The sequence below is a fragment of the Crocodylus siamensis genome, chromosome 3, assembly GCF_052110815.1.
Source record: "Crocodylus siamensis isolate JL-2025a chromosome 3, ASM5211081v1, whole genome shotgun sequence".
NCBI lineage: Eukaryota > Metazoa > Chordata > Crocodylia > Crocodylidae > Crocodylus > Crocodylus siamensis.
Window position 1 is genome coordinate 244,508,143 of NC_143397.1, and position 26,198 is coordinate 244,534,340.

The 26,198-nt window shown below is 41.2% G+C and overlaps 1 protein-coding gene across 12 annotated transcripts in view; it reads right to left on the bottom strand.

Moving 5' to 3' along the window:
- Nucleotides 1-26,198, bottom strand: part of CYRIB (CYFIP related Rac1 interactor B) — a 125,239-nt gene that overhangs the window by 42,347 nt on the left and 56,694 nt on the right. For 5 of the 12 annotated variants that reach the window (XM_090040644.1, XM_090040642.1, XM_090040640.1 and 2 more), the window contains 2 exons: nt 14,100-14,178; nt 738-772 (listed from right to left, as the gene is read on the bottom strand). The gene's annotated coding sequence lies outside the window, so the exon portion shown is untranslated. Of the gene's footprint in view, nt 1-737; nt 773-14,083; nt 14,179-26,198 lie in introns of all 12 variants that reach the window. The other 7 variants (XM_090040651.1, XM_090040650.1, XM_090040647.1 and 4 more) reach the window with 2 other exon arrangements.

Below are 26,198 nucleotides of genomic sequence, written 5' to 3' on the forward strand. Positions count from 1 at the left end.
GTACTAGCTTACAACACTAAAAGGTGAAATGGTTGGTAAGCACACACCATTTGACAGTCTTAAAAGCTTGTCCAAGACGTGACTGGTCTTGATGATAAAACACTTGGTGTTACGAATATTGTGAAGCAGGTGTCACTATGGCCACATAAGAATCATTCTTTGTTATGCAATACTAACCTGAATAAAGTTCTCTCTAGATCTTCCACAGAGCATAGGAAACAGCCCCTGAAGGCCATTACTATTTGAAATGCCTTTCACAGATATACCACTGACAGTCCATGATGTCTTAAATGGAAGACATTTCAATAGGCCTTCTTTAAGCTGTCTTAAATCTTCAACTTAACAGTAGAGGAATGAATTTGACTGGTGAAAGAGAAATGTAAAAGGAGGAAACCCGTCTCCTGTCTGGTAAGAGACACTGTATAAAGTAAATCTTAATGAAAGGTTAAATAAATGTGACATATTTATATTTCCCCTTCTACCTTCTGAAGAAATAAAAGGTATAATAAATAAGCCTATTCATAGACCAGAGAAATGTATTAAAGAATTCCCCAGTAACTGATATAAATTTCTGATTAACACAGCCATTTGGGGTTTTTTCCTTCAGTGTAAAATAAATACTAATTTACCAATTTTCTTCTATTTGCAGTCATTAAAAAAAGTGTATAGTTCTAGTCCCCGTAGCCAATTATTTCCTCACAAACAAAAGTATGTAAGAGATCATTTGCAATTCTTACCTACAGCCAGTGCTGTTCTTTTCTTGGCCCCCAGGCTGTTTAAAAAAGAAAGAAAAGAAAGATTATGAAACAATATATTCTTCTACATTGAAAATGTTTTACTATTAAAAAGATGCCACATATCTTTATAAAATATGCATCTATTTGATCCACTGTGCTTTTCTTTTGAAAGTACTGCTTTTTAAAAATCAAAGGCATCTTCCAATGTGCCCTTCACCTTTTAAAGATGGTTCAAACAAAGGGCTCGAAACTACTTTCTAGTTTGCTTTACTTATGCATATCTAAATGGAACAAGAATTATGGTGCAATTATTTTGCAAACCTAGATTCAAATATGTTTAGAGAAGAAACTTGCTAGTCTCAGTTTAACCATTAGTACAAATGACATCAAAGTTAGAGCCTCAATGCTGCAATTAAATGACACTCAAGAAAGTTCAAGTTCTGCAAGAAATTAAAGTTTACCACAGACCTACCACGATGCCCAGATATACTCAAAACAAAGTTTCAGGGTCCTGCACTCAGAGCATACCTCTACACAAAGGCTGCACCCTTGACAGACCTGTAAAATACACCAGGGCACAAAGCTCCTGAACAGTTTTTGCAAGCCACTGCTCTAACATGTATTACATTAATATTTTGCAGAAGACTGTCGGGCAAGCTGATGCCTTACAAAGTAACTCGTCCAGAAAGGCATCTTATGGCTAAGGTTAAAAAGAAATGCTGAAAACATGTCAACAGCATGTCAAAAGGCAGCAAGAAGTGATAAATAAATCAAAAAGTAGCTCAAGCTAGAATTTACACCATTTGTCTACAACAGTGGTGCTCAACCTTCTTCCTTGCAGGGTCAGATGGGCAGTGCCCAGTCCATCTACAGGTTGGATGTGGCTGGTAGCCCTGATCTAGTGCCTAGGGCCTCATCTGAGCCATATGGGGAAGAAGAAAGAATAACCCGATCCCAACCTGGCTCCTAGGGGGGAGAGGAGTGCTACTCAGCCCTGATTCAGCTGAGCAGGGGGAAGGAGATGTGGTCCTAGCAGCATGGTCTGGCCCCAGCCTAGCTGTGCTATGAGAGGGGGCATGGGAATTTGGCAACGGGTAAGGGTAACTGCTCCCCTGCTGCCAAGTTTCCCAACCCGTGGAGAGCCCCATGGGTCGGATGCAATGGCGCCACAGGCCAAAGGTTGAACATCCCTGGTCTATGGTATTTTCCCCGAGTCCATAGCTGACAAGAAACAGGCTCAGAAGTGCAAGTAGGAGGGAGGGGAAACAGAAGCCACAAGGTGGGATAGACCTCCATACAAATACTCATGACTGGTCAGGACCTACAGATAGTATAAGCCAGCATATATAGGAAATGAATGAGAAACTTTAGAAAATGTTCTGAAACCATCAGTTTTTGCTGGCTTATACTATCTGTAGGTCCTGTATACACACACACACACACTCACCCGCATGATCTGGGGACTACAGGGCAGACCCTACAATAAGAGACTGCAGGACCTAAACCTGTTCAGCCTTCACAAGAGAAGGCTGAGGGGGGACCTGGTGACAGTCTATAAACTCACTAGGGGGACCAGAAGGGTTTGGGAGAGACCTTGTTTCCCCTCGTGCCCCCAGCATGACAAGGAATAACGGCCACAAGTTGTTGGAGAGGAGGTTTAGATAACACATCCATAAGAATTACTTCACAGTCAGGGCAGCTAGGATCAGGAACCAACTTCCAAGGGAAGTGGTGCTGGCTCCTATCCTGGAGGTCTTTAAGAAGAGGCTTGACGCCTACCTAGCTGGGATCATTTGAGCCCAGTTTTTTCTCCTGCCCTGGCAGGGGGTTGGACTTGAAGATCTATAAGGCCCCTCCCGACCCTACTTCTACACACATACACACACACCCCTCCCAAACCCACAACGCTTGGATGTACCTTCAGTACTTTCAAAAGGTCAAGTGTGCTAAATGCTGTGTTAAGAAAAGGGGTCACAAACAGGTGTCAGGGCACCATGGTAACCCTTTTTCTTACCTTAAATACTTTCCTTAAAAAACTAACTTGTTCTAGTCCTTACACTTGCAGACATTCTCAAAATTTTAAAGCAAAACAAAACACTGAGGTCCCTCTGAATAAATTCATCACTGAATTGGATCTTAGCCTGAGGAGCATTACATTCAATAAAGTCACAAAGAGGATGGTCCTGTCCCAAGCCAATCCAACCCCAAGGCTCATCTCTCCTTAATAGAGACTGCTTAACAGACACTGAAGAAAAGTGACTAGTAGTTACACTTCTTAAAAAAAAACAGTTTTATACAGGAGCTATGATTCACACATTTCATAGCACAATAGCTTACTCAGACTCTACAGATGATCAGGATATTTGAAAGGTGCTGCCTACTTATAGCTGTGTCATCTACAGCAGATTTACACCCCTTAAGAATTTCCAACGCAGGAGTAAGCCTACACATGGGCTGGGGAGCAGCCCTCTTTCATTTTGAGATAACTTGCTTGTGATGCTCATTTCCTAGATCAAAGCTTAGCTGAAAATCCAAAAGAAATACTGAAGAGTGACATTAAATAAAAAAGGGAACAAAAAAGAAAGACCAACTGCTCCCATCTAGGCATTAAACTTGAGAACTGAGATGGCAAATTCTTTTCATCAATGAAAAAGCAGGCTCAGCCTTAAGTCACCAGAAAGTTCTTTGTTCTCAAAGTAGGCCACCATTTTCTGATCTTTAAACAGCTTCCGGGTTCTCCCTGTAAGAACTAGCAATAGTAAATGAGGGGCTAAATCTACCTTGCTCTCAAACACTTTCTTACCAACTTCTGCAGACTCTCCCCTTCCAACCAGGATACATTTTGCATGCCTAGGCCTGGAGTGATTCATCATTATAAGTATTTTACAAGGAACTGTTGTAAATGGAGACAATTCAAAAGAAGTGAAGATGAATTCAATAAGGATTAGCTATGAGTAACAATACCTACAAGCACACTCCAGATATCAACTGCAACAACTCCCCTGTGACCATCTATATTAATATTTTTAACTACTGGATCCCCTCTTTGATGTTCTCTTGCTTCGTCCATTTATGAAGCGACCTTGGAGCCCACGCAAGTGATTCCACAGCTCTATGATTTTGTCATACAAACTTCATTTTGTTTTAAAGCTGTAAGAGTTGTAGATTTCATTGAGTCAATCCAGCCTTTTAAAACAGCATTAGCGTGATGGTGGAAACATGCAGAGACAGGTCCCCTGCCCCAAGGAGCTTATAACAAGACTAGACAATTTGAATGAACAAGTCACAAACGCAAAAGAATTCGAAGGCCTTTGCCAGTTCCACATTTATCAACACTACCACTGTTAGCAGCTCCTAAAAGTTCAAATTAAGCTCATCTGACTTGAAGCAAAACGCATACAAATGGAAGGGGAGGGAGGGGAGAGCTTTGGAGCTTACAATTTAGTGGTTTACACCAATGGGATAAACTAGGGCTTTGTCAGTGCATCTTCAGGAGCAAAAAACATTGGAAGGAGGGTGTTAAAGAAGGTGAGAAGAGCAGAAGGTTGTCATTTAGGACAGACATAAGAAAGCAGAAGAATGAGAGGAAGAAGCCTATGGAGGAGTCCTAGGACTTGCCTATCCAGTTGCTGGGGGTTTTTTTTAAAGCCATTTCAAACTCTCTTTACTTACCTGACTCAAGCACCTTATTAGGGTAAAACTGCAGCCATGCTAGCAGTCGCAGAAGTTTTAGCTACGGTCCGTTTCCAGATAGTTAATTTGGTATAAAAATTATGTCTAAAAAGTTCTTGGTTACAGCTCCTATGTGCAGGACAGTGATTTCCAATCAAAGGTGACAAGACTCTTTTAAGGGTGATGCACTATATTAGTGCTATCAGGTACAAACATCTACAGATGATTCACAAGATAAATGATTCCTATTTGAAATCTCTGGGTTTATGTCAGAAATATTTCTGACCTGTTGCAATCTGAGCTCTCAACAATTTATATTGTTCCATGATTTTCCTGCAGTGAAAAAAAGTGTGAAAGTTAAGAGCTGGTACTCTCTGAGGGATGCTTTGAGTCTAACAAAGGTTAAGAACCATTGGCATGGGGCAAAAGGACAAAACAGGTGTTAGCAATTTGGGCCTAGAAGGTGGCACAACTACAGAACTGTACAACGCTGCCTTTTGCTAGGCTGTGCAGGAAAGAGTTTTCTTGGGATCCAATCCAATATTGTAAATAGGAAGCCCAAGACGCTCTCCCTTAAAGTCTTAACTTTTCCCACTCAAAATTCAAGAGGCACTTATTTAACCTTCTCTCCATTAAAACATAGTACAAATGGAAATAAAAATTAAGAGAAATTAAAAGTGGACTTGCAATAAATGTCAATACTGCAAGTTCCACCCATCCCTACTACTTTGAGGCTTGGCTGACTATTCATAGCCATCAAAATAGCAAAATGAATGCCATAAATTAGAATACTGCTTTTTGAAATGCTTGAATATTACAAAGTTCTTGAAAAATACAAAGCCAAAAATTTAACTGAAAACAAAATGCGCGCGCACAAAGCATCTCCATGTCTGTCATACAACACATCTGACCTAAATCCTAGCCCACGTTTTATGATAAATTTAAGGCCTCTAGATCACTGATCCGGGTGGCGGGGGGAGAAAGATCAGAAATATGTTTAATATAGGAGGGGAAAGTGAGACCAAGTGGAGGTCTATTAAAAGGACAAGGAAGAACAATGCCAATGACAGATGGATCAGAATGAACAAAAATGCTTTGGACAGCAAAATCCTGGTCCAAATATCAGATTGGGAAGCAATCGCTTCCCTTGTGGTAGCTGTCAACCTGATAGCTTTCTAAATATCAAGTGTTAATTATGCCCAGCTCTATGAGGACATTTAAATATAGAAGTGTTTTTTCTAGACACCAGAGAGCAGCTTTTTTTCAGAGTAACCCAAAACATGATTTACACAGTTTAAACAACCAATTCAGTTGTTCTGTGCTTTCCTCACAGTCTCATAACTTCTCAAATTGTTACAAAAAAACCAAACATAACATACTGAAGTACAGCCATACACAGCATACATACTAGTAACTATATAGCTCACAGGACATGGCACAAGGACAAGGAAGAATGTTTTGGCTGCAGACACAAAAACATTGAGGTACTCCTGTCCAACTGCATGGAGACCTGAATGCACAAACAGGGGCTTTATTTAAAATTTCATCCTTGAAGACAATTGAAAGGTATTCATCCTTTTGAGAAAAGGTGACTTTTAGGAGTGTGCAAAACAGGCCATATTCCATTCGGATTTGGCCACAGACACAGCTTTAAATGTTTTTTCTACATACTTCGAGGTACCTGGCGCGGCTTGTGAATATTGTGATACTGGGGTAGATGGAGCATGCCACAAGAGAGTGGGCCCCCATGTGCTTGGCAGCGAACCCAGAAGTGGACCGGACGCCCCCCTCCCCCCCCACAATACTCCTGTGGGGCACTCCATCCACCCCACCATCTCAGCATTCACGAGCCACCTGGTATCTTGAGGCATATAGAAAAAAACATTTAAAGCTGTGTCTATGTCTGAATCTTTCCAATTTGATCTGGAGAAATTAAAGGGTCTCCTCATTCAATTCGGATCTGGAGACTGAGCCACCAACTCGGTGGCTGCCCTCCTCCAAATGGAATCAGCGACTGAAGCTTTGCACAGCCCTAGTGACTGCACAGAACAACTGCACTGAATCATAACTCACATTTTTAACAAATGTCCATTCGTTTGGAAACAAGGGCACCAAATAACGGTTGAAAGAATAACGCCTTTAATGAAACAGGCAAGACAGTGTTCTAAAAATCCCTAGTAAACAGGTATAGAGAAGGCGGATTATAATCCTGCCTGAAAGTTAACTCAGATGACAAAAGAAACCCAACCAAACAAATCAGAAATGACAAAGCCATACCAGCGCAAAGCAGTGTAGCACACGACTAGAGCAGCGATTCTCAGTGGCAGTGCTGTGGAATCTTGGGGTGCCCTGACATGTTTTCAAGGGTGCCACAATGTTGGTACTACTGTTAGGTGTGCAAATATGGATTCACAAGGTATACTTGGAGATTTCAAATAGGAATCCAGAGTGTTAAAAACTTTCTAGCCTGTTGGAGTCTTTTTTTAATTCTTGCAACAGAAGAATTGCACTATTATTATTGATGTAGTTAAAAAATGAGTGAAAAAAAACTAATAGCTGATATATTCTGAAGGGTGTCTCGAATCTCTCAAGGGGTGCCTTGAGTCTACAAGCACTGAGAACTACTGTTGTAGAGCATTAGTCGTTCACTTCTGAAGGGCAATCATAACTGAAAACATCTAATAATCACGCCACCTATTTGCACAAGTTTTAAACATTTGCTTTTCACTCAAGAATTGAACTGGTCATGTACACATTTATTACTGTTTACAACCAGGGAATCACACAATTATGGGCCCACTTAATTTTTGCACATAAAACGTATGACCTCGCATAACTGCGTAATTTAACTGAGTGGACTCAGTGTCTCCACCTCCGCAGGGCTCCCAACACTCAAACTAGGAGCTCCAAGTGGAGGCACTGAGTGCAGTGGCATGCAACCAGACAGCTGGTAAGTGGAAAGGCGAACTCCTGCCTGGTGGAGGAGGGGAGTGCTGTGGGGCTGGTGGGTGGACTTGGGGGGCTGTGTGTGGGATGTGCAGTTTGTAGGCAGGCATGGACCCCCTCTACCCACAGGCCCCACCAGTGGTGGCAGCAGCAGCAGCAGCAAGAGGCAGGCCCTTCGGGCACCCATGGCCATGACAGACAGCCCCACAGCAGCACGCAGCTCCAGCTGAGTTCCGGGGACTGCACGTGGTGGCACACAGCCAGCCCGCTAGTGCGTGCCTTCATACCAGACCCAGCTGGTTCTGTGCCAACACATGGGGCTCACAGCACTGCAGGTAGGAGCTGCGCACCATCAGCCAGGGCCAGGCCATCTTCAGCAGGAAGCTGCACATGGAAGTACAGAGCCTGCCCGCCCTGATGGAATGCAACTCCCTGCAGCTCCCAGTCCACGCACCATCGGGCCAAGCAGGCCCTGTGCCTCCACGTAAGGCTTCCTGCTAGAGTGCTGGAAGCCTCATGCTAAGGCATAAAGCCAGTTTGGCCCAGCCTGATGGCAAGCAGCTCCTGTCTGCAGTGCCCTGAACCCCACATGCTGGCATGGACACAGCCTGGTCTGGTCCAAACGTGCACGCCAGGGGGCCAGGCCAGGCCGGTTCTATGCCACCACGTGCAGCCCCCGGGACTCTATGCATAATTTTGAATTTTTCTGTGCATAATTGCCTGGAGCGCAATTGTTCCTCTTATAGCGCAGTCCATCACAGCCACATCAGAAGCAAGAGGAGGTGAGTAATGTTTGGCTTTTAAACTGCTACAAATAAGAACAATGCTTTTTTCAGACTGATTTTTTTTTCCCCTCTCAAAAAAAGCCTATTTGGGTTGAGTAAAGCCTGTTAGAGTCTTGTTGTTTCAGCCACAAAAAAAAGGGAAGCAAAAAAAGGCTGAAAAATCTTGAACAAACATTACGGAACATTTTAAAGAGTTACAATATCCACTCTGTTCATTTTTAGGAGGCTAGACATGTCCTGGTGCAGAAGACAGATAGTCCAGTGATGGGTGCAAAACCAAGGGCTTCTAGAGTCTGGAATAAGAAGTGATGGTTGACCCAATCAAAGCGTTTCTGCCTCCCCCACACCCATCCTCGATTCTTTGTTCAGCCTGATTTTAGACTTTCACGCTTTTTGTTTTGACCAGGGAACTGAAAGCAGTTTTTCACATGGCGTTACTTGCTTATCTACTGGAAAGGGCCAGGCACATATTATTGCACCCCAATTTGACATGAGGAAATTGAGGTAGAAGGAGAGTGAACCAGAGACACTCCATGGTATACAGCCGTGGTTTTCAACCTGTGGTCCACAGACCCCTGGGGGTCTGCCAACAATCTTTTATGGACCCTATAGACATAACTGCAATCAATCAAAAGTATATCAAAGCCCACACTTACAATTCCAAGGGGTCCACATCTCTATTCAAAATTTTCAAAAGGGTCCACACACTTCCATTTGAAATTTTCAAAAGGGTCCACAAATGAAAAAAAGGCTGCAAACCACTGGTATAGAGCAACTCAGGACCTAGAGTTACCCACTCATCACTAAACCAAATTTCCAGTCTTAAAAACTACTCTCTAATTTAGCATGTGGGAACAGCAAGTCAAAATGCACTAGAGAATGAATGCTCTGGCAGGGTTACTACAAGTGAGGACTGTGGCGGGGAGAGCAGTAGAGCTCTGTTTCGATTCTGCATCGCTGGGGATCACAACTGTTAGCATCTGTCTACAAGTGGCATTATTTTTAAAACTAAATTAAATCTCTGCAATAGCAGCATTACCAGGCACACAACATCCTCAGACCTACATGGATAGGGAAAGAATTTTGTTCTTTATACAAAGCAAACAGATACTTTTGTGGTTGGATACCTGAGGTAAGAACACAGGACTAGATGAGATCGCCTGGATAACCCACCCTTACAAGATAGTATCGTAGAATGCATAATCTGACTTTAAAAAACCAAAATATTACTTCACTGCAGAAAATAAGAAATGCCACAAAGCCAACTAAAGCTTCAGTAGTATTTTTTTCTGCTTACTTCAGAAACCAGCACTGCAATGGTGCACGTATGCTGAAAAGATGTTAATTTCCCTGGCAATTTAAGAGGCACTCACTCACTGAAAACTTATTTTATAAAAAAAAGTATCTATAGCCTTAAAACTAAAAAGCTGCCATCCAGATGCTATGAATCATTTTGACTGACATCCAACCAAGATTGCTGGAACCCTGCAAACTATGCATCTGCTGTACACATGGTGAAGTTTAAACTAGAACTTTTATATTAGCTTGAAGCAATATGCTTACAGGAACGTCATGAGTTACAGGAAATTAATTTTTAATTCATGCTAACAAACGAGAAATGTTTTTATCACTCTGGAAAAATAAACATGCGATTTCTTCATGTATTTCTAATGCATGATATCATCAATCTGATTTTTTTTTAAATCTGGCATTTATCTTATTGTAGTTGGCCAATATGACCTGCAGTGAAATATTAATATTCATGATATTTGGTATAAAACCACTTGTACATCTGCTTCCAATTACCTACTACTTTTTCTGAATTTCATAGAAATTGAAGGATCTGTGGCTTGAAGCATAAATACAAATAAAAGCAAAGCAAATCTTTAAATTGCTCTTCTCTTTCTTTGTATCTATTTCCTGATTTATTATAGGAAATGTATGTATGAGGATATGATGCAACAATAAAACAGAGCCTAGTTTTAATTTTTGCAATTCAAGTAGTTCTTCCTTGTATTCCCAACTGGTAAAAGCCAAAGACTTGCATCAGAAGCCTATATTATGTGGAGGATAATACTTTTCAACAACAACAAAAAAAAAGCAGTCATCCTTAATAAGCTTCTTAACTGGGGGAATATACAAAATCGTACTAAAAGTTAAATTAAAAAGTGACATGAAAGAGAGTGAGAGCGAGAGAGAGTGTGTACACACAATTGTAAAACTAAACAAGGGATCTGTGCTGGATACCGCAACTGTTATGAAAAGAAGAACATTTAAAATGATGATTTTCAAAATGTTTCTAAGGAAAGTGATATGTTTTAGAATTATTTAGTAGTTAAATTGACAATTACCTTATAACTACATGAGTGGCAATAAAAAGTGGCTACCACAAAAAGGGAAGTTGCAGGTACACGTTTATTGCACTTGGCAAATGTGTTGCTGAAAGTCTTAACCGATACCATTTTAAAGTCAATACAATAAATACAAGCTTGTTAAATCAACAAATATTGGAGATACAAGCTCTGGGATGCCAGCTGCATGCAACTTAATACAGTTTGTTCAAATCAGCAAAGTGCATGCCCCACCCCAAAAAATGAATTCAGAGACTTACAACCTCAGAAGTAAAGGATATAAACTATCAAGGTTATGATTCTTCAAGTATATGAGAAGCTCTTCTTTCAGAAAGCTAAGAGAATCCTTTAAAACTAAAACTTGCATGCAATTCAGTCCCCTTCCTGTAATAAGCAATTACAGGAAGAAAAGCAGGGAATATTTTGAAGTTTCATGTATAGTTTTGCAGAAACTTAAGATCTTTTAACTTGGCAATACAACATATTTATAGCTTATAAAATACAAGGTATGCTGTCCTTAAACAAAGTTCAAGCTCTACATTGTTTCTGCTTAGTTGGAGATCAGTGATCTAAAACTGAATGCTATACCACTAGATGATCTGCTCAGGTCCCTTCCAACCGTACAAACTATGAAACCACATTTCCACAGATGAGTATAAAAAGGTATAGTAAGAACACATAAGCCCAAAATCAGAAAAGCTGAGGTACAAACTAAGATGCAGTAACATGGAAGTACATTCTGTAACTACATTTATAGTCAGACACAGACCAAGGAAAGAAACAGCCTACTTAATGTCATTTAAGTGTCTACTTAAGTTCGGGTTTTTTTTACCTCCCTGCCTGCCATCTGACACCTCCAGGGAAGGAATTGTACCTGATCAACACATCAAAGAACTACTCACCACAGCTCACAAAGACACTCTCATGGACCCAGGAGGGACAGTCTTCCATCTTCAGCTCCCTCTGTGCAAAACTGAAGTGTATTACCTACCTATGGGGACTTTTTACCATCTTGTACCATCTACACTTTTCCCAGAGCCTGACAAAGGGACTTTGATCCCAAAAGCTTGCAGAAAAGGCCAATTTTCTTGCCATTTTCCAGTTGGTCTAATAAAAGGTATCATTTTGGAACCAAAAGTACAAACAAAAAACTGGAACTCGAGTTAACGTCATTTAAGTGTTTTTGCTCCTGTTTTTCCAATGGTTAACTTGGATCAGAGAGGGTCTAAAATCCTGGCTAAGCTAGGGAAAGGAACAAGTTAGAGACTGCTTAGAGAAGTCACACACTTTTAAATTAGCTAAACCTGAAGAACCCTCATGTGCTTACAGAACTAACAGAAATCAGACAGCTGTCAGTAATTTTTTTTTGAGAATTTAATAGACAATAGGTGAGGTCCCAGAAGGCTGGAAAAGAACAAATACCATGCCTATCTTTAAAAGAAGGACCTAGAGAATTATGGGGGAGAAGGGGGCACGGCTTCGGCAGCAACAGCGGGAGCATGTCAGCAGCAAACGCAGAGATCCCAAGGACCTCCGGTAAGTGTTTAAAGTGCGTTTAAAATGCAGGTTCAGCTTTCACAAATATTTGAAACCGCGAATACCGATGTTTTCCTGTACAGGCGGTCAGCTTTTTGGGGCTGGTATTGCTGGTAATGTCACTGATAAATACTGTATGCATGCAGCCAGCATGGAGACCGGCGTCCGACCAGTACATTGGAGGGGACGGGGGGCATAGGGGGAAAATAGAGGCCGCTCATGGTGCGGGAGGGAGTGGGGCTGAGGCAGGGGTAGGCGCTGCCCAATTAGGGTGGGGCAGGGCACGGGACTGAGCTGTGCGTGGCTCATCTGGAGACACAGGGAGGACGGGTGGCTTCCTGCCACTGCACACACCCCCAGAGGAGGAATATGCCCCCTGGATTTGTATGCAGGATAAAGGTGGGCTGCCTACTGCAGGCTTGGGGCTGGGGGCTGCACCAGCCTCTTCCTGATGAGGATGGGCAGGGAGAGGGGACTGGGCCAGGGAGTGGTGGCACTGGGAGAGGGTAGGCTATGGACACCCAAAAATTACTTGTAGCCCCCCACCCTCCCAACCCACATTGCCTGCCCTGCTCACCCTGAGTGCAGCCGTGGCCCAGCCCCCCTGCCAGGAAGAGGCCAGTGCAGCTCCTGGTCCTGAGCCCGCAGTAGGCAGCCTGCCCTTGCCCGCTGCACAAATCCGGTGGGCACAGCCCCCCCATGCCTCCCCCAGGGGTGTGCACAGTGGTGGGGAGCCATTCCGCTTCCTCACACCCCCAGACGAGACGCGCATTGCTCTGTCCTGCGCCCTGACCCAACTGCTGTCCCACTCCTCCCTCACCATGGGAGCCTCGATCTGACCCGCCCTCTGCTCCCCTTCCCCCACCACCGACTTACCAGCCAAACATTGCTCTCCATGCTGCCAGGCTGCATATCAGCTATCGGATCAGTATTGGGTGATATGGCTGGTTAATAATTGGCCACTGATATCAGCCCAAAAAATACTGGTACACCCCCCAATACTGGTTCCTCCATTTGGCAGAATAAAATTAGATAAAACAACAATGTTGATTTGATAATGTTAAGATTAAGAAGTTCTAGACCTCCATACAGAGTCATGTCAATTCTCTCCTCTTTTCTTCCCCTACCCACTTGCATCAGTAATCCTGAATCCAGCTGTCCACCCTTGCCTGCATTAACAGCCTCCCCCGATGACTAATTTCTGTATACTTGTAACTCAAGCAAGTAACAGTGTCTGCTACAGTGATAAGAGGTTCAGGGTTTGAATTTTATTCAAGGTCTATGGTGACCTGATACAGGTACGGACATTTTGTTATATTTCTTCTTTAAAAATAACCCAGGAATTGGTATCCAAGACTCACTACTTTAAAAAAAAAAAAGTTATTTAGGTTACAAAGTCAAACATTTGAAAGACAGAATGCCAAATGTACAGTCGCCTGTGCAAGCTTAATATGTCCCCACTTTGCACATGCAAAGCAGTAACATCTAATGGCATGATCACATACTACTTTTCCATGGGAAACCTTCCTCTTTCAGCATCCATCCTGTGCATAAAAGGGGAGAATTAAGGTTGCACAGCCAACTACGTTGAATTTTAGCATCTGACTAAACAATTAATGGAGTTTTTCCCTATGTAATATACTCAAGCACAAGTTTACTGTTTACCAGTATACATCCTAAGAAGTATTAAGTCAGATAAGGGTAGCAGAACTTCCAAAGGAAAATTTAAAACACTCTTTCACTGCTGAAATGTTTCTTTATTTAAAGTTCCAGTGTTAGTTCTGCAGTCTTAATCCAAACTACAGGCACAATCACCTTATAAAATAAAAGCATCTGGTTTTGTGAAAAGCTACTTTTCCCTCCTCCCCACTCCTCTTCTAGTTAGAACAAAAACAAGGGTAAAAGGTGAGTTTAGTCCTACTATCAAAACTACAATTTTCTTAGTACAAAAGGACTCTCTCTCAGTGAACAACACATTGACCTTAAATTTAATTTGGACCCACAAAGTACATATCTCTATTCTCTCACAGTGAGAAGAAAGTCTACAAGCAAGGACCTGAATATACGTTTACCAGTTGACAGTATCCTCTTGAAGTCTTAATAGAAGCTTCTACTCCTTGGAGAACTGATGTAGCAGCTTGTCTTCAGTATCTGAAGAAACAGAAAAAGAAAGATTAAAAGACAAATGGCACATGGTCTAACTGAATCAAAATGTCATGCTTCAGTGCTATAAAACTGTAATATATGTAGTAACAAAAATTCTGGCTTCACATCTGTTTTGATATCAAAGAAACAATATGATTATTCAATCTTTAAAAATGTAAATCTGGGTTGTTATGATTTTAACATCCCCAGAATTAGATAAAGTGATACCAGTTTTTCAGTCAGCTCCTATCTGAGTGGTTATTTCTGCAACCACAAGGTCTAGAATTTCCCTCCTAATAAAAGCTTAAATTCTGCTGTAACACAGCTTTGATCTATTTATACTAATCAGGAAAAAGCTTCTCCTTTTACTATCATGGAATTAATTTTTCAAGACTTGATTGAATGCATCTCTTAAATTTTCTAGGTTCTAATGTAACATTTCCTATTGGAATGGAAAATTCTTTATACTGTTGCCAAATTCTGTCCTGACAATAATTTATCTGATCAGAACCAAAGTAAATAAAGTTATTGTTTACATTTTTTAAATTCATTAGGTAATAGGCAAATACCCCATTTTTTAAATGAGCAGTTTTCAATTATATGCTCTGTAGAAATAAGAATACAATCTAAAAAAGTAGCCCAACTGAACAGTCAGAACTGATTTTTCAGGATAAGTAACTTCAATGAGTAGGAAACCACAGACAGAGTTAATTTAAAATCACCTTGTTTTTTTTAGAATATGCAATGCCATATAGGATTACTACAGAAGAAACTACTTTAAACAAGTTATCAGTCTGACAGTATTTCTTCAATTCATTATGTACGTGAAAAATAGGAAACGTTACCAGTGTACAGTTAAAGGAGCATTTGTGTGGCAAGCTGAGAAACTGCTGAAGGATCACAAAAAGATTATGCAAGAGGTAAGGATTTTTGCGGGTGATGCCCTTTACTGGACCAAGTACATGTTTGGGAGAGACTTGGATTAACTTTCTAAATATATCAACCACAAAAATTCTGGCTTCTCAGATTCCTGGATCGTTACAACTACAATCTCACTTCAACACCACAAAAAGTATGGACAGACAAAAGCAGCACCAGATGAACTACCAAGCCCAAATTTTAACAATGCTGCATTTCAGGGTATAAGTTCATTCATAGGTGGGATCCAGAAGAAATGCCATTGCCATCGACCCTCCACAAAAACACTATCTGAACAGCATCACAGTTAACTTCAATAGGGTATCTCTATACTTATCCTGAAGCTTCTATGGCCAAATGGAAGGTAATGTGAATTAAATCACAAACAGATCACTACTGCAGTTACTATTACGAATGAAAAAAAAAAAAAAAACGAATCAGATCAAGTGCTCCACTACAATATTTTCTGAGGAGCAGAAAGTCCAATTGTTTTTATGTTAATTCCTTAATCTGGAGAAGCAAAGACTGGCTACAGATGTTGTTATTACAGACTTTCCCGCATTATATCTGTGAAAGGGCAGTTTGTCTCGTATTCTAGGTCAGAGGTGCTCAACCCCTCCTCCACCACCAAATTTACAAGCCCCTCTCTCCAGATGATATGGCCCTGTGCATGAGACCCCACCTACACCCACAGGTGTGGGCAGCAACCGATCCTAATTTTTCAGAAGTTCTTGTCCCCGCTTGCAGAACTGCTCTCCCAGGCTTCTTACAGATAAGGAGGAGGTTTAATATTTATACCAAATACCCAAGCAGTCCTCTATCTCGGATCACCTTTTTTCTGATTTACTTCGCACCGTTTCCAAAATTACAATGAATATTCAAAATCACTTCATCTTAGCTGCCACTTAATAGAAAGCTTGATATGCAGAGCATAAAAGTCCCTTTCTCCCAAATACCAGATTCTGCTCCAAGCATACACTGCTAGTTTACATCAGAAGAGGTTCAACCTCCTACAGAATAAGAATCCTAAGGATCATCTACATTTTATTTGTATTTCTGAAATTAGAGGCTCCTCTTCGAAAGATTCATTTACAAATAAAATCTATGTTATTGCAATTCTTACTGTAGCACCTTAAAAAAAAGTTCATTTGAATTCAACACCCAAGCACCACAAGAACTCATGAACAATAGTTCTATTAACAAAATTCAGAGAAAAAAAACAAAAGCAATTTGTGAAACATGCCACAGGGAAAAGACTAAGTTACTGTTCTAATTTTCATAATCTTATGCAAAGAATGGGACAAGAAAGTTTAAAGTCAAAATAGATTTGGTCTGAAGAAGCCAATTTTAGATGCTCATGAAAACATACTGTGTAAATTCAAGCTGCTTCCAAACCTAACACCAGTTCTTCAACTAGAACAGTAGCTGCTGGTAAGTAGCACTATTTATGCATTTAATAGATTTATTTTGCACCCCATCCAAAAGGCTCAAAATAGCTTACAGCAAACAACTATTCAATCAGACATGAAAAGCTGGACGTACAGGTAACAAGAGTGCTTTGCAAAGAATGTGCAAAGCAATCCACTGGCATAATACATGCAATTACACCTAGGCAGCCACTGCTGTTTGAACAGAGTTCAGGTCAAGGATCACTATTGCAAGGTGTAGCAACAATAGGAACAAGATTAAACACTGTACTGAAGCCTGCAATTTACAGTTTAAGTTTCAAACCATTCCTAAAATTTCCCTGCACCTCCCATACAGGTAATGTGAAACTCTGAACTGGCCCTGACTTCATACTAACCATTCATTCCAGAGAACACAGAACATTCTTGCCATCCGAACAGTTCCACTTTATCTCGAAGAGGGCCAGCAGCATATTTTCTCAAAGTACATATTCACTTGGCAGCTCTGCTCAGAAAGACACATGCCAGATTTGCTCTGAGTCATGAGGTGTTAAAGGAAATTCTGCATTTCTGATACTGTACAGCAGATACACACGCCAAATGGTTTAACTCTCCATCAACAAGAGATTTGGAGTTGGAACTGCAGCCACTGCCCTGTGCTGCCTCTGCTCACCCCACTTCCCCTTGCCACACTTCAGTCCAGGGCATGGACCACGTACCTTGCTGTCCACCCTCCCCAAGCCAGGCAGCAGTGGTTGTGGTGGCAGCACCTCCAGCCTGGCCCCAGACCCAGCTCTGATGGGCCCTGGGGCCAAAGCTGCCAACTGCAACTGCTGCTGCCTGGCTGGGCACCTGGGGAACAGGTGCGGAGTGTGGCACAGGGAGGGAGAGGCAGGTGACAAGCCGCATTAAGCTGCTTGACTCCCCTGTCACCTGACCCCCTCATCGCTGCATTTGGGGAGAGGGAATGAATTTAAGATGACCCTCCAATAAGTTAGATTATGTACATGAAAAATTCTATATATGTTACAATTTCCCATGTATCAGGGGGTGAGGGGTGGAGGCAGTCATCTTAATTAAAGGTCATCATGGATTTGGGCAAAGTAATTCACAATTTTGTGTTTCTGAGAGTAAGCAGAGAAGGAGGATTACCACCATCTTCTCTGATACACTCATATTTATACAAACTGAAGACAGTACAGTGCAAAACCAAACAATGTACCTGTAGGCCTCTTTACAAATGAAACTAGAGCCAGACAGTGCATCTTTATCCTGCATCTTCTGGTGATGGGGACTAAAAAAGGTACCAGAGAAATGAGAGAAGTCTTTTCCTCTGGGGTTTCCTAGGCACCTATCTCCAAGATATACAGAGATCCTGGATGACTGGAAAAGGGAAAATATAATGCCCATATTTAAGAAAGGGAAGGAGGCAGCTCCAGGAACTACAGACCAGTCAGTCTCACCACAGTCCCTGGAAAAATCATGGAGTAGATCCTCAAGGAATCCATTTCTAAGCACTTGGAGAAGGCGTTTAAGATCAGTCAGCATGTACTCACCAAGAGCAAAGCATGCCTGACCAACCCAATTGCCTTCTATGATTAAATGACTGGCTCTGTAGATGTGGGGAGATTGGTGGACTTGGTATAGCTTGATTTTAGCAAGGAAAAAAAAATTAACAGGGAAAAAACCCCCCACTAGAAGGCTAGTAAAACACTGGAACAGGTTACGGAGAAAGGTGGTAGAATCTCCATCCTTGGAGGCTTTTAAGACCCAGCTAGACAAAGCCTTGGCTGGGATGATCTAACTGGAGATGGTCCTGCTTTGAGCAGGGGGTTGGACTAGATCAGCATTTCTCAACTCATTGGTCCCACCCAGAACGTGGGTCCCATGAATATGGCAGGGTCATGAATAAACTTTAAAAATAGATTCTCCTTTAAAGGAGAAAAATATGGGAAACGGTGGCTTGTCCCTTGTAGGCTGGCAGAGTTCCATCCTGCAAGGGACTGCTTTGGGCCCCTCCGTGCCCCACACCTCACACACTTGGGGGGAGCTGGGGGCAGCAGGTCAGGAGTGAGGGGCACTGGGTCAGGACTGGTCACTGCTGTTTACAAATGGATTCTGGTACAAAAGAGGTTAAGAACCACAGGACTAGATGACCTCCTGCGGTCCCTTCCAATCCTAATTTTCTAGGATTCTCTATTTATGATGTCCTACTTGTTCCAGTAGGAAAGGCTTATTTCTCTACCTCTGGCAACTCATCCAGCATTTGTACATGATCCTTTTTTTCAAAAAAACAAATTGCTCATGAAAGCGAAAGGGCAGAACTCCTGACAGCAAAGTGGACAAGAAGCCTGTGGCTAACACCTCAGTTATTCTTAGCGCTGGTACAAAGAGGAGGAAAGAGGCAGCAGCAGGTTTTTTCTCCCCTCCTCCCCTTTTTAAATAGATTATTTAAGACACATTCCTCTTCAAAATGGAACCAATTAAAATTATATTTGAATGACAGTCAAAATAAGGAATGAGCTAGTAAAATAATCTTACATTAAATAAAAGGATACATGTGAGCAATACATGTTTGCTGCCAACGTGCTGGAAGTGAGACAACCAAGTTGGGGAAGGTTACAGAGGATGTGGACAAATGTATATGAGGATCCACTTTAGAAGGGGACAGACAGGGGACCACTGCTCAAAACACAGCAGCTTTTGCACATTTCAAACTTATATGTGGACAAGCTGGGAGAAAAACAAAACAGAAAAACTGCTCCAGCTTTAACCCGGAAAAAGCAGCATTAAACTTTGAGAGGTTTTGAAAATTTTATAGCATTCCCAGTATCTACCACTAGAGTGAATAAATGAACTTAGATTTTGACAGCTCTAGATTCCTGGGCAGATGGAGAGAAACACTTTATTTCAGTTTATTCAATTCAATAAGTAGTTCTTTCAAAACCGAAACAAAAATGAGTGAAGCTAGTTTTGATACATGGATTGGAAGGGGGGAAAAAAGTAAGACTGTTACGTCTAAATTCTAGAAAATAATTTAGTTAATTTAATAAGTTATCAGAAAACCATCAGTTCCATTCACCCACTACAGATAATACACCCTTTATTTAACAAATTCATTTTAATTATAAAACATGTTTTGATAAACTTTTTACATATCTAGCACTTTTTTTTTTCTTAACTGAGAAGATGTAAAAAAGTACTGTTTTCGTATTTTAATTCCAACTTGTCATCCCAAACTGGCTGGCCACAAATGGAGAAAAAATTTGATGTAGTAAATAAGAAATTCCAGTTACTCTCTAACTAAATAATACGTAAAACTTAATACAATTAAGACTGAATAAAATATGCATGTATGCCAAGCTACACTATTTCTTAACTGCATACAGGGCATAATCCTCTTGGTTTGCAGAAAGTAGCAATTTAGTGTAAAGGATGCATTTAGTTGTAAATATACATTAAAGGTCACCAACTACTAAATAAATCCTCTTTATGTAAAAGCTACATTGTAGATAATAAATTTTAGTTGAGTTTTGCATCTGTACTGGGTTTTTTTCTTTAAAGATATCTTCCTGATGCCTGATTCAGCATATACATTCAATTTGAGGTTTTTTAAATCAGTTTCCCTGCTACTAATAACAGGAAGTATTTGTCTTAAAAAAGACTCAGTGGCCAATAACTGGTTAGTCCCAAACATATGGAACTGGATTTAAATATGAAAATATGAAGGTAGAAGGGGAATTCCACGCTTCATTGCACCAGCAGATTAAATGCAAGATGCTGTTGCTTCCCCATCTTTCTCTGAGCCTAAACTGAGCATCAAAGTTCCCATAGTCCAATGTACCGAATGATATGAATTTGAAAATTGAGTAAGCAGCTTCCTCAGAGTTCAAGTATGAACATGTTAAATGGATAGCAAGAAATGAATTCTGTAACACAGTACCGCTACCAACACTGTTACAGTATGTACAGCAGTCAGGATGTTTCTCCATACTAAATTACTCGAAGCAGCCCAGGAAGCAAAAATCTTTGCCAGAGCAAAGAGTGAAACAGGAGAAAAACATTAATGTTCATGTGCTCAGGGATGGGTTTCAGAATTGAGAGCCATGCAAGATAAAAGGGGCAATTCTCCCTTTTAAAAGCAATCGTTTTCCTAAGGTTGCAAACAAGCTAAAACAAAACAGTGTCTGCATACAATACATTCAAATAATCACGGTTTCCTTTTCCACCAGAAAAGCTAGAAAGGTTTTTCACTTTTAACTGAAAAGCTGAGATTCTGAGCCAAAACTCTACAGCAAGCGGCAAGTTCCACAGGAAGTCTTGTGGTTGCAAAGACATGAAAGATGCCAATTTAATTTTTCGTTACCTTCTAGAATGCAAAGTTATGTTAGTGTAGCAACAAATATCCTCACCTCAAAGGCTACCATGCAGAATATGTCCAACGTATTGAGATATAGCGAATGTGTGAATGTATAGCACTTGCTTGGGAGGGGAAACTTTCCCTCTGAACAACGTAAGCAAATTGAAAACCCAAATGCTGAACCTCAACTCTCTCGCCCCTTTACCACAGGTAGTAATGGTCTGTCAGACTCTGCCTTCTGGTCTCCTGATGGGTCTCTGTGCTTAGTGCTGAGGGCTAAGTTACTGCAGGTTAGCTCCCATCTACTGGGGGTAAGAGCATAAATTTGGGCAGTTACTGTAGAGTGGATGACATGCAGCACTTCTCTACTGAGAGGAAGCCAGCTTGTATTCCCATAACCATAGGAAACGAGACAGATCTGAGGAGAATAGAGGGTATTTCTCAGCAACCAAGTTATGCAACTGCCAGAGGTTAGCCGAATAATCCCTTCTCCCGACTTTTTCCACTTACAAGTTTGAGACAAAATTTTCAAAAAGCAACCTTTAAATACCTAAAAGGTAATTACAGAAAGGATGGAGATGGGCTTTTCTCTTTGGGCACAGGAACAGGAGCAATGAGCTAGAGCTGCAGCAGAGAAAATTTAGGTTTGAGATTAGGAAAAACTTTCCAACTATGAGGATGGTTAAGCATTGGAACAAGCTACTTAAAGAAACTCAGGAATCTCCATCTTTGGAAATGTTAGAAAGCAGGTTGGACGGACACTTGGCTGGGATGATTCTGCCTCGAGCAGGTAGATGAACTAAATTACCTTGTGTAAGGTCCCACTTTTCTATGTTCCTTTAAGTCATGCTTCTCAGACCTCTAATAATTTTTGTCATTCTTTGCTGGACTTTTTTCAATCTTTTCACAGGCTTCTTGAAGTATGGGGCCCAAAACTAGACACAGAGGTAAGGCCTCACCAGTGCAAAAAAGTACCAGAATCACTTCCATTTACCAAGTGACACTCCTGTCAATATAGCTCAGTATGTTGTTTGTCTTTTTCGAGATCAGCCGATGCACGGTAAATCTCCTTCTTTTATACGGTATGATTGGTTCTTCTGTCCACAGCCCTAGTAAGCAACCTACTGTTTTCTGCACTATTTTCAGTTAAACACGGTCCCAACAGGTAGCCGCATTTACAGCATATTGCAATAATCTGATTCTGAGGTGCCAAATGCAGCCCACAGAGGGAAATTAGTTTGGGCTTTCATGTCCATCTGGTGGAAGTACACAACTGTCCATAGATACCTCTAGCATACAGAACAAGAGACTCACCTACATTTGTACTTAAATTGTAGGCAACGGTTGTGCTTCTTCAATTAACACAACTAGTTATAGCAAGGACGACCTGATTTCAAGTGCAGAAGAATTTGAGATGTTTAAGCGCTCTGTAACTGAACATCAGATTTTTTTTAAACAACTATAAAACCTCTCCAATTAAAAATGGTCTTTAAGCCATGATGCAGTTCTGGGGTAAACTGTCATTTCTGTAGTTGATTACTTGCCATTTTTTGAACCTTTCTTCCTCCCCCTCCACAAGGACTAAGTGTAGTTCCCATCTAACTCTAGGTTACAGCAATTCCACAATGAATATAAACATATCCTTGGCATCATTTTATCCAGTGACTGGAGAGGTATCTTTAGGAAACTGCCTATCATGAAATCGCATGAAGTAGCCCATCCTGAAAATCCAATGCGACTAGTCCTTAGAGATGATGGTTGTCAAAGATCTGGCCTGTGGGATGGATCTGACCTGCAGGATCCCCACGGGGCTGCAAATTCAGCAGTGGGATGAGTGGTGCCAGTGTTAACCGCTGCAGCTCTCAGAGTGTAGAGCTGTGTTATTTGGTCCACGTTGCCAGAAATCTGGCAGCAGACTGAATGGAGGCTGCTGCGGCTCCAGGAGCTCCTACAATTAACACTGCTCTCATCAAACTTCTCGCCTCATGGGCAGCCCTGCAGGGCAGATGACAACCCCACACTCTGGATCAGGGCTGGATGGGTTTGACACCTCTTCCTTAGCCAAGTCCTCACCAGCACGAGCCAAAATAAATGACACCTACTATAGAACTATTTTTCTTTTGTTGTCATTCATGACCTTTCATAATTAATCACAGGCATCTCGTATGGTGAAAACATCATAAATCATTCCACATTTTGGCAAACAGTCCAAGCAAAACTTCTTAAAGCAGTACTTTTCCTGCATGAGGGGTTTTCTCCAGCAGGCTCAGACTAATTAAGTGGTGAACAAAATAGAAGTAGAAAAAAAAAAAGTTACATGACTCTGGATCTGCTCCTCACTGGTGCAAGCATACACCTTCTGACTGGAGGTAAACCATAAGATTACTCCCTCTCTTATAATACTAACTTTTAGTTAACACCAAGTACCTAAGGCTAGGAGACTGACAAAGCAGAAGTAGCCCCTATTTTCATACTTCTAGAGGTGATGCACTTATTAAAACAGGGAAGTCCTTCTATTTAAAAAGGGTACACATACAGCCTTAAACATATTAGGGCTGAAGACAGAATGGCCACTTTGCACTTTAAAGAAGACCTTATAACAATCATATGTACATTTTTAACTTCTCCCCTCTCTGATAATACTGCCTATTCAAGTCCAGGGGCAAGAGTCAAATTGGCTTACACTCATCAACTTAAGTTTCACCGTGAGATTATACTGTATCTAAAGAACCATTCTTGCAGAATGCTTTGTGAAGTATTTTTATATATGACTGTAACAACATGCCGAATGGAGAAATGCCAAGTCAAGAATTTCACCAAACAAAAAGGTAATTTTGTACAGTTCTTTAATGCAAATGTTCTTCAGCATCTACTGTGCCTGTCAAGTTGTTTATATTCTCTTTAAAAAGGAGACTGATTGCATCCCGCTTGCTCCACAGAGTATCTGCCTAAACAGTACATGGATTATGTATGGTTTTAGAGACACGGTAACACAAGAAAGATCACTAAGTGACTGCCTGCTTCTTTAACTAAAGCACCTACATTTCTGATGTCTTGATTTAACTAGCTCCATATTGTTAAAGAACAATAATGGTGTTGTGATTGGACTACAAGACACAATATGTTCAATCCTAGCTTCTACCACAGATTTCTTGTATGATCTCAGGACCTGAATTTCACTAAGCCTCAGCTCCTCATCAGCAGTAGGACCTATATCACTTTCCTTTCTCCCTCAACGTCTTGGTCATTTAGACTAATTTTTGTGAGGTGGGGTGGTCCTTACAAGATATGTATACAGGGTTTAGCATAATCTTTTGGCAGCTTTTAGGAACTGCTGAAACATAATAACGATTAACTCAATATCAAAAGACAGCACTAGCAAAAACTTGTATATGGTAAAAATTTACCTGAACTGACTGCACGACATTTCCTTAATTCCTAAAAAAACTATCAGTACTTTTCTCTGTTGACTATACAGCAGATCCTATAAAAGCTGGCAGACACCATCTCAGATCTCTCCAAATTCTGCTCATTAAATTAATATATCACAGTTTATCTTCAGCTGTTCTGCTACTTCAATCACTTTGGTACTGGTAACAGGAAAGCCCATTTTTCTTTGGTGAAGTCATCAAAAGAGACTGTTTGAAGCTCCAGAGCTTTTAACAATCTGTAAGGTTAACCTCAATACTGGAACTTGTTGATGCACTGCTGAAAACTTAAGTTTCCTTTGCCTTTTCTTTACAGAAATAGAAAAAAATGCCTCTGAGACAAAGCACCAATTCAATCCTGAAGACTAAGACAAGGAATAATCCCTGATAAAGAAACCAAATAGAATTCATAAAATGACTCAACTTTAAGACCAAGAATAGCATTAAAACCATTCTGGGCACTCAACTTTCAGTTTTGAACACCTGATGATGTCCTGATCATGTTGTCCACCTTGAAAAGCATCCCCACTTTACAGGCTGGGCTTTGGACTTGGGCAAAGATGAATCACAGCCGTGGGGGCCAACCTTTTTGGCAAGTGTGCCACAAATTAGCTCCCCACCATTCCCAAGTGCCACTCCAATCCCATTCCCAGGTCCTATCTGTTGCTCAGTTTTCTGCTCCCTTCCCAATCTGCTGCTCTACTGCTTCCTGCTGTATCTACCATCGTACTGCCTGTTGCCTCCCAATCCGCCACATGCCACGCACAGAGGCTGCCCCTCCCAATTGTGGCATGCAGGCCACAGGCTGACCACCCCTGAATTGGAGCACAGAATGAAGATCGTATCTATTAGCAGAATCCCAAGTCTACTCGTTTACACACTGCAACAAACCGTGGACCAAGCAAACCCTGCAGCAGTGCTTCCAGTCACTGATAGTGCTCATCCACAGCAGACACTCATGTGAAAAACTGTTAATTCCACCCTTACACAATGGACTGATATGGATGACTACATAACAGAACTAAACATAGTTAAAACAAATCACAGAAAAAAAATTGTAATGGAATTCAAGAGATTATTTAGTCAGGCCCCTTGTTATATGTTATTGGTAGGGGTTGGTTTCGGGGGGGGGGGGGGGGGAGGGGGGGTTGTTTTTTTGTTTGTTTTTGCAACAAGAGCACACTACTGGCTCACATTCAGAATATGGTCCACTATAACGTCTAGGTCCTTTCCTACAGTACTTCAGCCTCACCAGCCATTCCCCAGTCTATACTTGTTCATGTGATTGCATTTGTCCTTGTTGAGTTTAACTCAGTTTCACACCAAATCTACAGTTTATCAAGGTCATTCCAAATCTTAGCCCTACCTTCCAAATTGTCTGCAACTCTACCCAAATTGATGTCCTCTGCAACTCTGCCAATTTTGCAAATTGTTCACTCAATACCATCTTCCCAGTTATTAATTAAGATATTAAACAAATCTTGGACCCAGGACAGAACTGTTACATGCTGATTCTGTGCTAATTACAGTCATAATAACCATGGCTATTCTCACACGCAGAAAGCAGGGAATCAAGATGGACTGAGAGGCAGGGCCTATTATAATAAAGGGTTCCACATCCTTTAGGTTCTCCTATGGTTACTGACTGTCGCATGATCCGCAAACATGAGAGAGGTTCCCAGGAGGTCAAACTGCAGGAGCTATACTAGAAGGAGAAAAGAATCTTACCTATATTGTATCATATCCTAATTAGGAGAGAACACAGCAAAACAGGAAGTCAGCTGGGGAGAACTAGCATTCATAATGAGGAAAGATCATATTAATAACTCAGTTTCTTAAATGCCATTTATTGCCTTTGTACACCTGCTAAAACCATCAAAGTAACACATCGAAGGAAGCTGGCCTACACATGGT